This window comes from Bidens hawaiensis, unplaced genomic scaffold, assembly GCF_021521415.1.
Source record: "Bidens hawaiensis isolate Kalapana, Puna unplaced genomic scaffold, B.hawaiensis_p1.1 tig00005145_1, whole genome shotgun sequence".
Taxonomy (NCBI): Eukaryota; Viridiplantae; Streptophyta; class Magnoliopsida; order Asterales; family Asteraceae; genus Bidens; species Bidens hawaiensis.
Window position 1 is genome coordinate 759,684 of NW_027491328.1, and position 15,682 is coordinate 775,365.

The following is a 15,682-nucleotide window of genomic DNA, read 5'->3' on the forward strand; positions in this document are numbered from 1 at the left end:
ATTCAGTTTCAGCAGACTCTTAGGTCTGTCCTAACCTTAGTATCGTTATAGTCGTTTTATGAAAATACTTTGAATTTACATATGACGTTTGGAATAGCATGCTTTGGCCTAATAAAGGATATCACGTTGACAAACTTCTCCAGGTAAGAAAACGGGTCCCGCGGTTGATTGGGGTTTGTACGAATTGCTTTCCTTAGGCAAGAAGATTCTACTAATGATACCCCCCCCTTCCAGTTACTACATGCCCGTCAAAATAATAGTTTTGATAACATTACTTCACGTGGAAGCAACGTCTTTGCTTTATAAAACATCACTTGGAAAATAATTACAGTTTAACGACTATACCCTTACTAAGCTATATCTTATGTATTTAAAGTAACTAGTAAAGTAACTTAACCTTAATCAATCCTACCTTAATCGGCTTGATGGAACTTAAGAGCTAAGAAATCAGCAGCAATTCGGCTTGTTCTTCATTTATACGATCAACAGCTCGTTAAACAGTGTAACGACTCCTCGTCTCTTTGCAAAAACAGCCCTCGACACCTCGGAACTCCCTTGCACGCTTACCAAGGTTAACTATGTGAAAACTAAGGTGAAAATGGGATGAAATGGCTTGAACCCGTAGCTGCCCTTTTGTAGGTGAGTTTTGCAGACCATCGCGTAGCGCGATGGACTTTTCCCCAAGGCCGTCGCGTAGCGCGACCCCGCAATTAATCAGAAGCTGCCACGTGTTGACACGTGGTTGGCCACGTAGCGTGATGAGACCAGTGAGTTTCTTCGTCGCGTAGCGCGACACCTACCTTTTTCTTGAAATGTGTGATTCTCTGTCGCGTAGCGCGATGGAGTTAATCAGGAGATCATCGCGTAGCGCGATGGATCTCAAAACTCAAATTTTTCATTTTCAGTCCTTTAACTTTCAGACTTTACACTTTTAGTCCTTTAACTTATAATTTTGACATTTTTAGCCCAAAACTAGATGGGGTATTTTCAAGGTGTTACATAAATCTTGCTCAGGAACTGAACTGTGCTTGAAGTCCTTGCTTTGATCACGTGACATCTTCTTATTGCATCCATGCTTGTCCCCATGTGCTCGATCATCCTGTGCTCGTAACACTTGGTTAAAACTTGTATGATCAAGCTGTTTACTCGATTGGCAATCCATGCTCGATAGAAGAATACTCTTGCTCGTTGAAGTGTAGCTTGCTCAATGCCTTAACACTTAGAAGAATTAACCATTTAAGGTTCTGAAGACCTTGCTCGGAGTGGTAAAACCATGCTCGATCGTCTAGGCTTGCTCGAAGTCCATACTTAGCCGTTTTCTAAGGAGGTTGAGAAGATTCCAATCTTCCTTATCATAAATCCGACCCAACATTATTGTCGACCGTTTGACTAAGTCCGCGCACTTTATCCCGATCAACGAAAAGTTCTCGATTGATCAGCTCGCTCAGATCTATGTTCAGCATATTGTTTGTCGTCTTGGTGTACCCTTACGTATCATTTCTGACCGAGATAGCCATTTTACTTCTCACTTTTGCTCATCTCCGCAAACCGCGTTAGGAACTCGATTGGACCTTAGCACCGCCTATCATCCTCAAATCGATGGGTAATCCGAGCGAACGATTCAAACGCTTGAGGATATGCTTAGGTCCTGTGTTTTGGATTTGGGTGGAAACTGGTATTCTCATCTTCATTTGATTTAGTTTTCCTGTAATTACAGTTTTCATACGAGCATCGGTATGGCTCCATTCGAAGAACTCTACAGTTGCAAGTGTCTTTCTCCTATTTGTTGGAATGAGATTGGTGAAACCCAAATCACCGATCTCGAACTTCTCTAAGGGACCACTGATTGAATCGCACAAATTCGACAAAATCTCTTAGCTGCTCGTAGTCGCCAAAAGAGCTACGCAGATAACTGTCGACGATCTCTCAAGTTCAACGTTGGTGATCGTGTCCTTCTCAAGGTATCCCATTGGAAAGGTGTTGTTCGTTTCGGTAATAAAGGTAAAACTATCTCCTCGATACGTTGAACTTTTCAAAATTCTCAATCGTGTTGGTAGCATGGCCTATACTCTTGAACTTCCGCAAGAACTCGCAAATGTTCATCCGACGTTTCATGTGTTGAATCTTAAGAAATGCTTAGCCGAGGAAAATCTCCACATATAACTTGATGAAGTGCGCATCGATGAATCTATACACTTTGTTGAGAAACCGGTGGAAATTATGGACCGCAAGGACAAAGAGACCAAACGTAGCTGTATACCTTTGGTAAAGGTTCATTGGGAATCTAAACGTGGCGGTGACTTCACTTGGGAGCGGGAAGACCAAATGCGAACCATGTATCCCCATTTGTTTGATACGGATTCTTTTGCCTAATTTTGGGACGAAATTTTCAAAAGTAGGGAATGTTGTGACATTCGTCAATTTTCGATTCGTATTTGTATTTGTAAACCCGACCCGTTGGGTCGTTTCGATCATTATTATTATTAAAGTATACCCGACATTTAATGTTCAACATTCATTCATTTATTACTATGTTCAATTTATTTATGAAATCCCAAACTTTATCATTAATCGAGCTTTACGGGTTAAACACGTAAATAGCCAAAATCATAATTAGTTAACTTAAAATAACATCCCAAAAAGTTGAGGGCTCATTTATGTAAAATTGTAATTAAATTAAAGTTTAAAAAGATCTTAAACTTGAGGGGTATAAAGTGTAAATAACATTTAAATTATATTATTATTATCATATATAATCAACCCCAACCCTCCCCTCCCTATCCGGTTTTCCGGCCACCGGAAAACAGCTCCGGCCACAATGGATCTTCCAAGTCCGACCCCTTTTACTCATTTAAAATGGTTAAATGACCTTAGACCACCGTTTAATGCACAAATCAATATAGAAATTTTAATATAACGGCCTGTAATCGTTAATTAGATCACGTAACATACGCCGGATTTTTCGGCCAAATCAATCAATCACCATTAACGCGTATACGCTCCAGTTAGTAGTATAAATAGGACGCTCTCATCAAACTAAACTCGCTCATTCTCCTCTCTAGTTCTCTCTCTATAATTAAAGATGATCTCAAGCTTGAAGTTCCGTTTTTCCAGCAAACTAGTTCTCGGCCAAAACAACACAATGTAAGGTAAATATTATATGCAAACAAACGATTTTGATACGAGAAACAAAACCCCTTAGCTTAAAACTTCATGCAAGGAACAGATTCTTCAATTCGAAACCCTAGGGTTCCAAATGAAGAAGATGAACTTAAGGTCTGTTTATTACTAATTAGTTCCATATGATAAATGAATAACAAAACTGGTCCAGTGGCTGAGTTATTGTCCTGTTAAGCTCAAGACCCAGGTTCGAAACCTGAGTCAACCATTTTTGTTGTTTATTATTTATAAATAATATATCTTTAAAACTTATAGCATATTTAAATAAGAAAAACCATGTCTTTAACGAATGAGTTACTTGGATCAACTGGTTAATGCCGTGAACTCGTTGCACAAAGACCCGGGTTCGAAACCCGGGTCAGAGCCCGTTTTTTTTTAAATCATGTTTTATTAATTAATTATTCTTTATTAATTTATTATAATCATTAAAAATCATAATAAAATTTTAAAAACCATTTTAAATTAAAAAAATTATATAAATTAAATATAAAATATATTTCTTCGTTTTACACTTAGAAACCAAATTTTCGTTTTCATAAATCGTAACTAAAAATCATTTATTAATATTAAATGTAAACTTTAAGTCATTAGAAATCTTTTCGTTTAAACATTAACTATAAAATCAATTTGTAAACTTTAGTTCAAGTTTTCCGAACACATAAACTTTATATCCTTGCCGTTAAAATACTTATAACCGAAATTCCGTTCAAACATAAATATTAATATAATAATCAAAAGTCATAAAATAATAAGTTATTAACTAACTGTCGAATAAGTTATACGATAAAATAACCCCGTAAGATTATCAATTAAGTCTCGTAGTTACCTATTATAGTTAATGCGGATCGCTCATTTTGGCTTTCGTGACACATTCGGTTCTTTTGCCACTCTCAATCTTTTCAACGCATTCGGATTACCTTTTTACCTCAATTCATAAAGAGAGTTTTCACAACCCTTTTTAAACGCTTTCATATTTTGGGATGGCATATGTATTTATTATTAAACTTCAAGATTTACAACTTTGCTTACAAGCTACAATTCATATCATGGACTTGTGTGCTTACTTGGTTATTTGTTATATAAGTAGATTTGAAGTGGTTGCCTCAATAAGTATGATCATACGCCCCCCTTTTCACTCAGGTCCAATTGTATCGAGTGGAAAAGGGACCTCATATCCGAGTATGTTGGTAGCCCCAACTGGAAAGGATCTTCGTTTGTTCTTTACACTCAGGTGCATTGCATCGAGTGTAAAGAACCCTTCTTGCGCATTTTACGAGTTCATGGAATTGTATGGTTTTTACGTAGTATATCAAACAGTGGAAATCTCATCAGCTATATTTATAGCTGACCGTATTTTTATACAAATGTTACAAGTACCATGATTAGAGGACGAAGTATTGAAGACATTTAGTTTCTAGGTTATTCAAATAAACAAACTATTATTATGATTGTGATTTTGATTTGGATTTGTATTGTTACATACAAACTTGTGTTACATGTTGCTTGAAATGAATTAATGTTATTATGGTTACCAAATAGTGTCACGTGTTTTTGAACAATCTGTACGTCACACTTGGGCGTTTCCGCTTAAGCCGGGGTGTTACATCTTCATCGCCGGTTAACTTCCGATTACCAACCACCATCGTCCACCTCCCCTCTCATAATTCAACCACCATCGTCACCTACATCAACCACCCATTTTTCATCTTTTTGTTTAAAATAATCAACATGTTCGTGTTCGTTTATGCTCGTTCGTCATAAATCTAAAAAACCTACATATCTTTGAAAAAGTCCAAAAGTTAAAAAATATAATGAACGAAATAAATTAATACATGCATATTAAATCAAAACAAAACAACATTAAATAATAAAACAAACCACAACAAAATGATTACAAAAACCTAAATAAACCTCTGTGACACGAGAGGCTCAAGCTATAGTGGATGGGTTGCATTCGGGACGATTTTTGACACGTGACGCCATGTTAGTAGGGGGGGATTTTTATTTTAAGGTGTTGTGGTTTGTTGTCTAATATATATATATATATATATATATATATATATATATATATGGTTGAGATCTATGCCACACATTTAATTAAATGAATTAAAATATGTGGTTGAGATTAAATCTAACAAAAAAGTCAAAATATGAGAGACAATAAATATACAAGTGGTTACACTAATTTTTACATCCGTTACACATGTGTAAAAAGTCGATTCGGTTCATAAAAAATTCTGTAATTTTTTTACGTGTATGTAACCTACAAATATTACGCATGTGTAAAAAAATTTTAAAAAAATTTGTTACACTGAGTTCTTTCGAGTTTTTAAAACTCAAAGTGGTTCTCATTTTCTAAACCACAACCGGCAACAAACATTTGCCACCCCCCCCCCCAATCAGTGAGCGCTGTAGGAAAACACAACTTTGGGAAAAGGTACATCTAGGCCTATTCAATGAGTGGTTTCTGTAAAATATAAAGAGTAGTTTAGAGTGTTGTGACTGAAGAAGAGAGAAATACAGTGCTTTTTCTGTAAATTTGAAAAGTTACGGGTCACCCTCTAGAATTTTTTAGTATTTGTTAAAAGTAGTTTTGAGTGAATGAGAAAAAAAAGATAATGAAAGAAAATATTATTTAATTAAAAAGAAAAAAAGATATAGTATTTTCTTGGTATAATTTTGAATTTAAAAATAAAGAAATAAATGGAAATGCTCAAACACCCACCGGCCACTGCCATATTTAAAGATAAAGGTTGGAAAATAAGTAAAGATAATAAAGGGAGAAAATCAAGGAGCTTATATTAAAAAGAAATGGCTATCAAAACTGAGACAAAAATGTCATGAAGGCATGATACATCATTCAAATCAAGTAATGCAATTGGGAACAAAAAAATAACTTTAAATGAAACAATAATGAAACTCTGAAACAATGATGAAACTTTGATTAGTATTTTATAAAGTTGTCGATTATTTATGAAGTGAACACTTTCAAAGCAATCTAATTTAACTAATAAAAGAAAATGTTGAAATTTAGGTGTCAAGTTTACATTTTATCTAATTTCTAATTTTTATCTTATTTATTCTAGTTATTTATGGGTCATGGGTCAAAATCATTTTGTCTGATGGGTTATAACATACTGCGGATTATATTCATTATTGAATCAAGTGTCATTTCATTCCTAAGGTTTGACCAACTACACAACTTTAGTACATTTTTTTAAAAATTTTTTGCAAATCAATACCTGGTGTTTCCAAAATAATGCTATTTTAGTACTTTTCGTTAACCTTGTTTGTTTTTTCTATTAAGTCTACATTAAATTAATTCACAAGTATTTTGAGAATTATAACTGAAATAACAGACCTTATTTATCTTTATCATTTGACAAAACCCGTGTAATACACGGGTTAAAAAACCAATTACTATATATATTAAGTAGAGAATTTCAATTGTGAGAGCAATTTACTGTGGATTTATATTTGGCATTCTTATGCAGCCGGTGCAACTATTTTAAGCAAGTTTTCATCTCTTTTCTTCACTGCATGACATGTCATACATATATATTTCTTTATTTATTTGCAAAGTAGATTTCCATACAATCATACATTATATAGTCAGTACCTAGAGTTTGTCAACCACACATTCATAAATCCTACTCTATGTTTCAAACATTTTTAAAATAGAAAATTTGAGGTTTTATATTTTATATGTTTAAAATCTTAATTGCTCTAAAAAAAAGTTAGAAAATAGTTATTTCTTTACAACCCAAGATGTATTGTCATCAACAAAAAAAAATAATGAACGCATGCTACAACGTCCGAGTTAATGCAAGTGCATGTTTCAACGTTTTATATTTGTTTGTATAATTTAGCGGCTCGCCACAACACACGGAGTTTAATACCTAGTAGTAGACGCAACACGTTTCAATGTTTTTACATTTTCTTTTTGTACGACTTAATGGTCAGTCGCAACATATGGGTACTAATAAGTTGATTCTACGGACACGGCGCAACACACAAGTCCTCAATAGTAATACTAGTTTAACAAAAATGAGGATTCACAACCCGGGTGTTGCACCGGGTATGAATCTAGTAAGAACATGCAGAGAGAAAGCTAACGTTTGCATACATAAGATAGTAAGTCACAAAGTTGCATAGTATTGTTAGGCATAGAAAATCACAAAAGAAAAGGTAACATTTAGGCATAGATACATAACATGGTTACCTAGGGCTAGGGCCCATTTGACACAATAGTTAACCACTACTTTCGGAAGCCCATATCCAGCCTTAACTTCATGAAGTAAGCCCAGCTGCCCATATTTTTTTATTCCAGCCCAGTTAATACTCTTGAGCCAAACTACAAACACCTCTAATCATACAAGAAGTTGAAATGTTGAATGGTAACGAGCCAGGTTCGGGTCGGGTATTGTTATACCCGTACCCGGTTATAAAATTCAGTCTCATATCTAGCCCATCATCCGTCGGGCATGTGTCGGGTAATTACCCGTCGGGTATTGGGTATACCCGTAGGTATCGGATATACCCATTAGATTAATAAAAAAGTTCGTTAAGATTTTTAAGTAGATTTATTTACCATTATAGTCATCGTTTATATTTTTATTTATATATGAATTGTTACAAACTAAAATATGACACATTACATCATCTATATAAATGTTATTATGGATATATAACAGTACCATAACTTTTGGACATAATTACAGATATTGTCCGTTTTTGTTTGTAGCAAATTTCATCGCTTGTCTTTTACCTTTAAAATTGATTTGTTTTGTCCATTACGTTTCCAAATCCAACATTGTTTGTCCTTTGAGCCTAGTTAGTTTTTCTCATTAAGTTAGGCCATGTGCTTAACACATGAGGACAAATTAGTCATTTAACCTATTTATTTATAAAAAATATTATAATAACCGATAAGTAAAATTACATTTTAATCACTAAAAATACATTTTAACATGAATTAAAACATACCAAACAACTAGGGCTGTCAATTTTACCCGAAACTCGAAACCCGACCCGAAAAAAACCCGTACCCGAACCCGAAAATAGACTAACCCGAACCCGAACCAAAGTAATTTGGGTTGGTTCTCGGGTTTGATTTATAAATTTCGGGTCAACCCGAAAAACCCGAATAAACTTCTAGTTTTAAAATTAAATGTATTTTTATGTATAAGAAGCTAAATATTAGCCATTAAAGTTATCATAATCTAACTCTAATCAACTGTTGTCATTCTAACTATTATGGGTCGATTGTTTATTATTAATTTATGTTTTCCGTTTATTACTAATAGCAACCGAAATCGAACAACAAAATTAAGGCCCAATTGAATACGATTAAGACTCGAGTTAGTTTTACTCTTCTTTTGAATTGTTTTATCAAGTTATATTGGTTTATTATTTAATTATTTGTGTTGTAAGTAAACAAGAATATGTTGTTTTAATTTTAGCATTGTAGTTTTTAATTTTTTTTTTTGTTTTTGTGTTTTTTTTTCTTTTGTTTGTTTGTTTTCTAAGATACTCAAAACCCGATTAACCTAACCCGAAAAACCCGGGAGAGGTTTGGGTTGGGTTTCGAGTCAAGATTTAAAACTTTAAAACCCGAAGAACCTGACCTGAGAAACCTGAAACCCGAAAAACGAACCCGAAGAACACCCCTACAAACAGCAACATATTCAATCAAATAGCAACATATAAATTCAAAACAACCATGAGTGTGTTTGGTAAAACTAGCTGATGGCTGTTAGCTGGTGGCTAGAAGCTGGTAGCTGTTAGCTGTATCTTTTTAGATATTTAGGTGTTTGACAGAGTAACTGGAGCTTTTAATAAAACTAGTTGAGTGCACGCGCGGTGCACTGTTCTAATTTGAAACCTGTTCTGACATGGTCCCTTTCGACTCAAAACCGTACGAACACGAACCGAACTAAATTAGTCCTTTTTGCGTTTACTCATTCCGACCCTAATTTGGTCTTACACATGACCCGAGCTCGCATGACTCGACTTGTTGCCGATCCTAACCGGTAATCACGTAATATGTAATTTTTTAAAGTTAAAGATATATAGCAATACCATACTCAAATTAAAGAGAATAAAGTGTTCGTTTTTAGGATGTATTTTTTTTAAATATATTAACGTGTGAATAAGTTATGGCCTCTTAAAAAGTCATAGGGGTAGTTGGTTTTGAATAAGGGTTAAATGTGCTACTAAAATCAAAAGGTAATGGAAGTTCAAGTACCAAAATTGTAAAACTTTAAATACTAAAATCATGTATTTTTTTAAATGCTGCTAGTTGGATATTTTAGCTTCAAGCTTTTTCTCCTAACCTAAAAACTTCATGCTACTCCAACCAAACAACATTTTTTATTAAATATGAGATTTTTCTTTAAAGTTTATAGCTAAAAGCTTCTAAAATCTCTTTGCCAAACATACCCCATGTCTCTTAAACACAGGTCACGTAGTGGCACCTCCACCATAGCACCACCACCTTCCGCCACCATACCAGCACCTGCCATCACCCACCCAACATAACCGCCGCACCAACCCTAACCAACCACCACCTAAACATAACAAAACTTTAAAAAACATGGAACGGGTCTTTTAATCAAAAAGCCCTACTGCTACCTTCTACCTGAGTGCCTTCTACCTGTTGCCTTCCACCAGACCACCGCCGCTTGGCCCGCACGTCCACCACCACCACTCCTCCACGGCTCCACCGCAAGTGTAACATCTCGGATTTTTCAAACATGTATCCGTGTACGTTTAACCCAACCCAAAATATTTTAGATCTTTATTATTAATCAAAAATCAAATATTTATAAGTCTATTGTTCACTTTATGCCCTTCATACTTTACATATTGTCCATTTCTTGTCTTATTCTCAAAAGATTCAATGTTTGACCAAATAACAAACTAGGACTAAAAGCGTCAAAAATCAAACTTCTACCCCTAGGGTGGCCGGAGCGCCGCGTGGCCAGCCCCTACCTCACCATCGCGTGATGCTATGGGCATGCTGCACAGATTCGTTTCTTGATTTCCTTTCCTAGTTCGTTTTTAGCATCCAAATCGTTTAATTTTGGCATAAATCGAGTAAATTAAGGTCCAAGAAAAGGAATATAACTAAAATACATGTCCATATACATAACCCCTTGATCAAGCACGAAATATACAGATTATTTCATTGATTTGGTCATTAAATGCTTATTCGGTTGCTTAAACAAGTAAATAACCATAATTAGTTTGTTTTAGTGTTTCCTATATAAACAACCCTTATTTCTCCTGCCATAAACTTTCGTTGAACCCTAATTCACTAATCCTAGCTGTCACATGCCTCTGATCTTCATCAAACTCTTCGGTTTTTGCTTATTTGTTGAAGATACAAGTTTGCTAGTTTGACTTCGCTTATAATTGGACCTTTGACTCATATTCTTGATTGATCCTTTCACTTTCTAGGTAAGTTGTAAATTGTAAAATCATTTATACATATTTCCTAGTCAATAACCTTCAATCAACTTTGGTGGTTGAAGGGTGTTGACTGGTCAATTCGTTTAAAACCCGCTAAAGGGCAAAACAGCCAACAAGTTTGACTTTACGTTTTCTCGTGCTTCTGGTCGGATTCAACGTTCGTTTCTGAAGACTTCTATCCTCGTAACGAAATTTTAAGGCTAATGGCCAAAACCCGAATTCCGACTCGCTTTTCATATTTTGGTCAGTACCGGCTCGCTTAAATCTTTAATTTAACATAACCGGAGTTCTAAACATCCGTTTAGAATGATTCTAGCGGAAACAAGTTCGTTTTTACTTATATCACCATATCCCAAAGTTTCAGGTTCTGATTGTTATCTTGTTCGACGCGTTAGTGGACGACTCGTTTAAATCGTAGTTCGTTTATCATATTTATTAATTAATCACTTGCCTTCCATCTAAGGTGAGTTTTATCATTCCTCTATTTTACTAAGTTTTCTAAACGTTTTAGGGAGATATGCGTACTATTCGTATTACATATTATATATATATATATATATATATCTCAAAAATAAGCAAACGTATAATTGTGTGTGATTGATCAAATATACTTGTTATGTGTTTAATTGTTTATGTGCGCATTTGTATTCAGAGAGGTCCAACATATTCCCTTGTAAAGGGTTCTCATTACTATTTACTCGCAACCAATTTGCTTAGTAACGGTCTTATTATTATTTGCTCATAGTTGATTTACCGACGCTCGATTCGCTTGGCAATGGTTAATTGACAACTTATTTGCTCATGGTTTGATTCGTTACTGCATGTATTACACTTTGCTTATTTCTTTTTTTATTATATTAATATTATTTTTAGTGTCAAAAACTGGTGATAAAGTCACTCAACATGTGTTATTGACAAACTCTGTTTTCTACGCATATGCAGATTGCAATTGAATTGTGGACACTTAGTATGACCTTAGGGTTTTAATGGAGACAATTAATATTTAAATCTTGATTGTATTACATGTATAATTATTGGTTTGTATTTTGAATATTTGTGCACTATATTTGGAATTAATTAACTTAATAGATATTGTCACATTTTATTTATGATAGTATCTTCGAACTGTGGACAATCATGCTCACGCCCCAGCATTTCCACCTTAGGTTGGGGTGTGACAACAAGGTAATTGTTCATTTGCTCTATCTTTGATTTGTTAAACATAGTTCTATGTTCAAGGATTATAAAATTAGGGTTTGTAATTGTGAATCAGGGATTTGAAGAAATTAGTCAACTAACCTTGTAATTGGTATTGTATGGTGAAATTTTACTTTAACTTACCATATTGAATCTTCTTAATTAGGTAAATCATGAAAAAGTAAGATATAATTTACTCTTTTTACAAAAAAAAAAGAGGATGATGAACAAACATTTGATTCGGAATCCATAATTGAAGAATTCAAAAAATCTTAAAGGTCGTTGAGCTGCTTTGTAATTCTTCTTCTAAGGTACTCACCCTCCTCTCGGCTCTCATATTATTATGGATATTTTAGGTCTAGTTTTTTTAATTGTTTAAAAAATCGTTTTTGAATGAATAAAAAAAATTAGATACTTAGATCATTATACGTCATATTGTTTGATCCGACCCGAACCGTACCATCGATACAGCCCGAACCACCAACACGAACCGAATCGTCGACCCGAAAATTTTTGAGTCCGTGACTTCGGTCACTACCGTGGAGAAGCCCAAGCTTCCCACTATTTGCGGTGCATGAATAAAACCCCAATCTGGTGAGTTCGAGATTATTTCTTCTTCTTTCTAGCCATGATCGAACACCACACCTGTAATGAACGATGGATTGATGATAGACAAAGATGGATGGTGGTTGTGGGCGGTGGTCGGACGGTGATTTATGGTAGCCGGCAACTGGAAAGTGTAAAAAGGGACGGTGGCAGGTTGGATGATGGTGGTGGATGAGAGAGAGAGAGAGAGAGAGAGAGAGAGAGGGACAGAGATGGATTATTTCTTCTTCTTTCCAGCCATGATCGAACACCACACCTGTAATGAACGATGGATTGATGATAGACAAAGATGGATGGTGGTTGTGGGCGATGGTCTGAGGGTGATTTATGGTAGACGGTGGCAGGTTGGATGATGGTGGTGGATGAGAGAGAGAGTGTGTGTGTGTGTGAAAATCTTATAATTATTTTTGTTTTATTTATTAAATTTTTTTGTTAAATAAATAGGTTAAATAATCAATTTTCCCTCATGTATTAAACACATGACCTAACGTAACGAGAAAAACTAACTGGATTAGAGTCAAAGGACAAACGATGTTGGATTTTGAAACATAAAGGACAAAACAAATAAATTTTAAATATAAAGGACAAGCAATGAAATTTGCTACAAATATAAAAAACAATATTTGTAACATATAAAACATAAATAATACTTTTTAATATATATCTTAAATACAAAAGGTTAAGAAATAATGAAATTAATAATAAAAAAATTCCGGGTTTTTATTTCGATTATATAGTTCGGGTTAACGGGTATGCCTTTTCGGGTAATCAGACTGGGTATCACCAAATCCCATACTCGGCATATACCGCAAAAAAACTTCAAAACTAATCCAATACCCGGCCCAATACCCGTCGGGCTTCGGGTATACCCGTCCAAATGCTTCGGGTTTCGGGTATATCCGTCGGGTTCGGGTTATTTTGTCATCCCTAGACGTCTTATAATATTAGTAGTTTTTCGTTTGTGTGCATTTTGTTTTAGAAAAGAGTCAAAACAGCCCCGTTTTGGAACATGACACAAGGGATTTGAACTAACCTATCATAAAGGGTAAGATAGTGTTTTACAAAATATTTACAAATGACTCATTTAATTTTAATAATTTATTACATTGAGAACTGTAAAAAAATTGAGTTAATTGTCGTTTTAGTACTTGTGGTTTGTTTAAATACACAACTTTAGTAACGTTTTTTGTCACACCCCGCCACGGTGGAATCGCGAGGGGCAATGAACATGGTTGTCAAAGCATATGATTGTCGCAAACACAAACACACAAATCAGATACATAGTTAAAAATCAGAGTTTACATCCCAAAATCAGCATTTAAGGCTCAAACATTTTATAAAAGGCATTGTTTCTAAGATTTCGCCCATATGACCCAACACGCGGGTTATACAAGTAAAATCCTCCAAAATGTGTATCCGACACTTGTGTGCATGTTATCCTACAACGCTTTCCACTTGAGAGACTGTGCTTAAGTACCTGTAAAACATACTTTAAAATGTCAACGTAATGTTGGTGAGTTCACAGATTTTAGCGTTTAAAAGTTTGTAAAACCTTTTTGTTCGAAAGCGTTTCATGTATACGTTAAACATAAGCAAGTAAGCGTTTGACCCATCGTAAGCTAGCAAAGAATATGATAAATATGAACTACATGAGGCATAACCAAACCAAGACACAGGTGTTTCGCCCCTCACTCGTATCTCATGAGTAAGCGAGTAGACACTTTGCAGTCATTCGACCATGTAGATCGGCAGTTAGAGCGACTAACCATGACCGTGGGTGTCAAACCCAATAGTACTATTCATAGGATCCCTGGCTAATGCGTAGCTAATGGTTATAAATATGTTGATACAGGGGACTTCTCGAGCTCTAAGCGATAACTCATGTAAACATAAAGGCCAGTTCTTGTTTATTATTACCGTATAAAAGCGAGTAGAAGTATGTTTCCCCCCGAATTTATAAAGCATTATGAAAGCGAAAAAGGGGTTGTGAAACTCACCTTTGAGTTTTTAAGTGTGATAGCTATCGAATATCGAAAACAAGCGTGGAACTTCTCCTAACCGTGGCCTGAATAGATACGGTTACTTAGAATCCCATATTACAATATCAACTAACAAGTTGATCTTGTATAAAGTTCACCAACTAGTTAGACTCGATTGTGTTACATGTTATGCTTTCGACATTGGTTTGACAACCCCTGGTGATACGTTACTGTATTCGTGAAATTATATATGCGTATAAAATATATAAATACCGGGTTTATAAATTAACTTATTACCTCTACCAAAGCATAACTCACTTTGGTCGGTAAACAAATATATAATACTATACATTTGGTTTAGAAAAAAATAATACTATGATAGTCCGTGTTCGTATTTTAGTAAAATGCATACATATCTTGATAGGGTCAAAAAAATTAATACTTAAAAATACTAATAATAAACTCATTTTGAATATAAATATATATTAACTATCACTTGCTTTAGAGATATAACGTAAGTTATAAAAGTAGGTAGATTTCTCCTTTGCTATTTCTAGAATTGTAAAATCCACTTCTCTTAAGTATTATTTCCAAATACGCTTAAGCCTTGACATTTTATTTAAACCATATTTTAACTATAATCAACAAAACTAGCCCAAGAATGCACTTTAATTTTTGAAAGACATGACTAAAATATGCATATGGACTCCATACTGAACATATAAGTAAATATCAACATATACTTGTGTTTATACTTTTGAAGTAGATATATATACGCATATTTTAGGGGTATTCTAGATAACTGTGATCATTTTAACAAATCTATTATGTAAAAACATGTTGTAAACATCTTTATGTATTCTTTTGTATAACTCTTGTACGAACCATATTATTACTACTTATTTTAAGAGAAAACCAAGTTATTTATAGTACTAGTTCCATAACTCCTCATGCTATTAAACAAATTATAACCACAGAGGTGAACGTTTTATACAAAAACAACTTGTAAACTACACAAAAATAGATTTAAAAAAAGTAGATACTCACTTTTAGCAAGCAAGGAAAAGGTAAATTAGAGAAATCTTGAGCTTGAATCTTTGAAACACAAGACTTGCAACACTAAAAATCGCTTGATTTAAATATTTAGGCTTTGAATTGAGATATAGAAATTTGAAAATGGGTGGAGTTGGGGATGTGCTTTTAGCCGAGAGAGATGAGGGAGAGGGAAAGTTTGAGAGTGTTGTTTT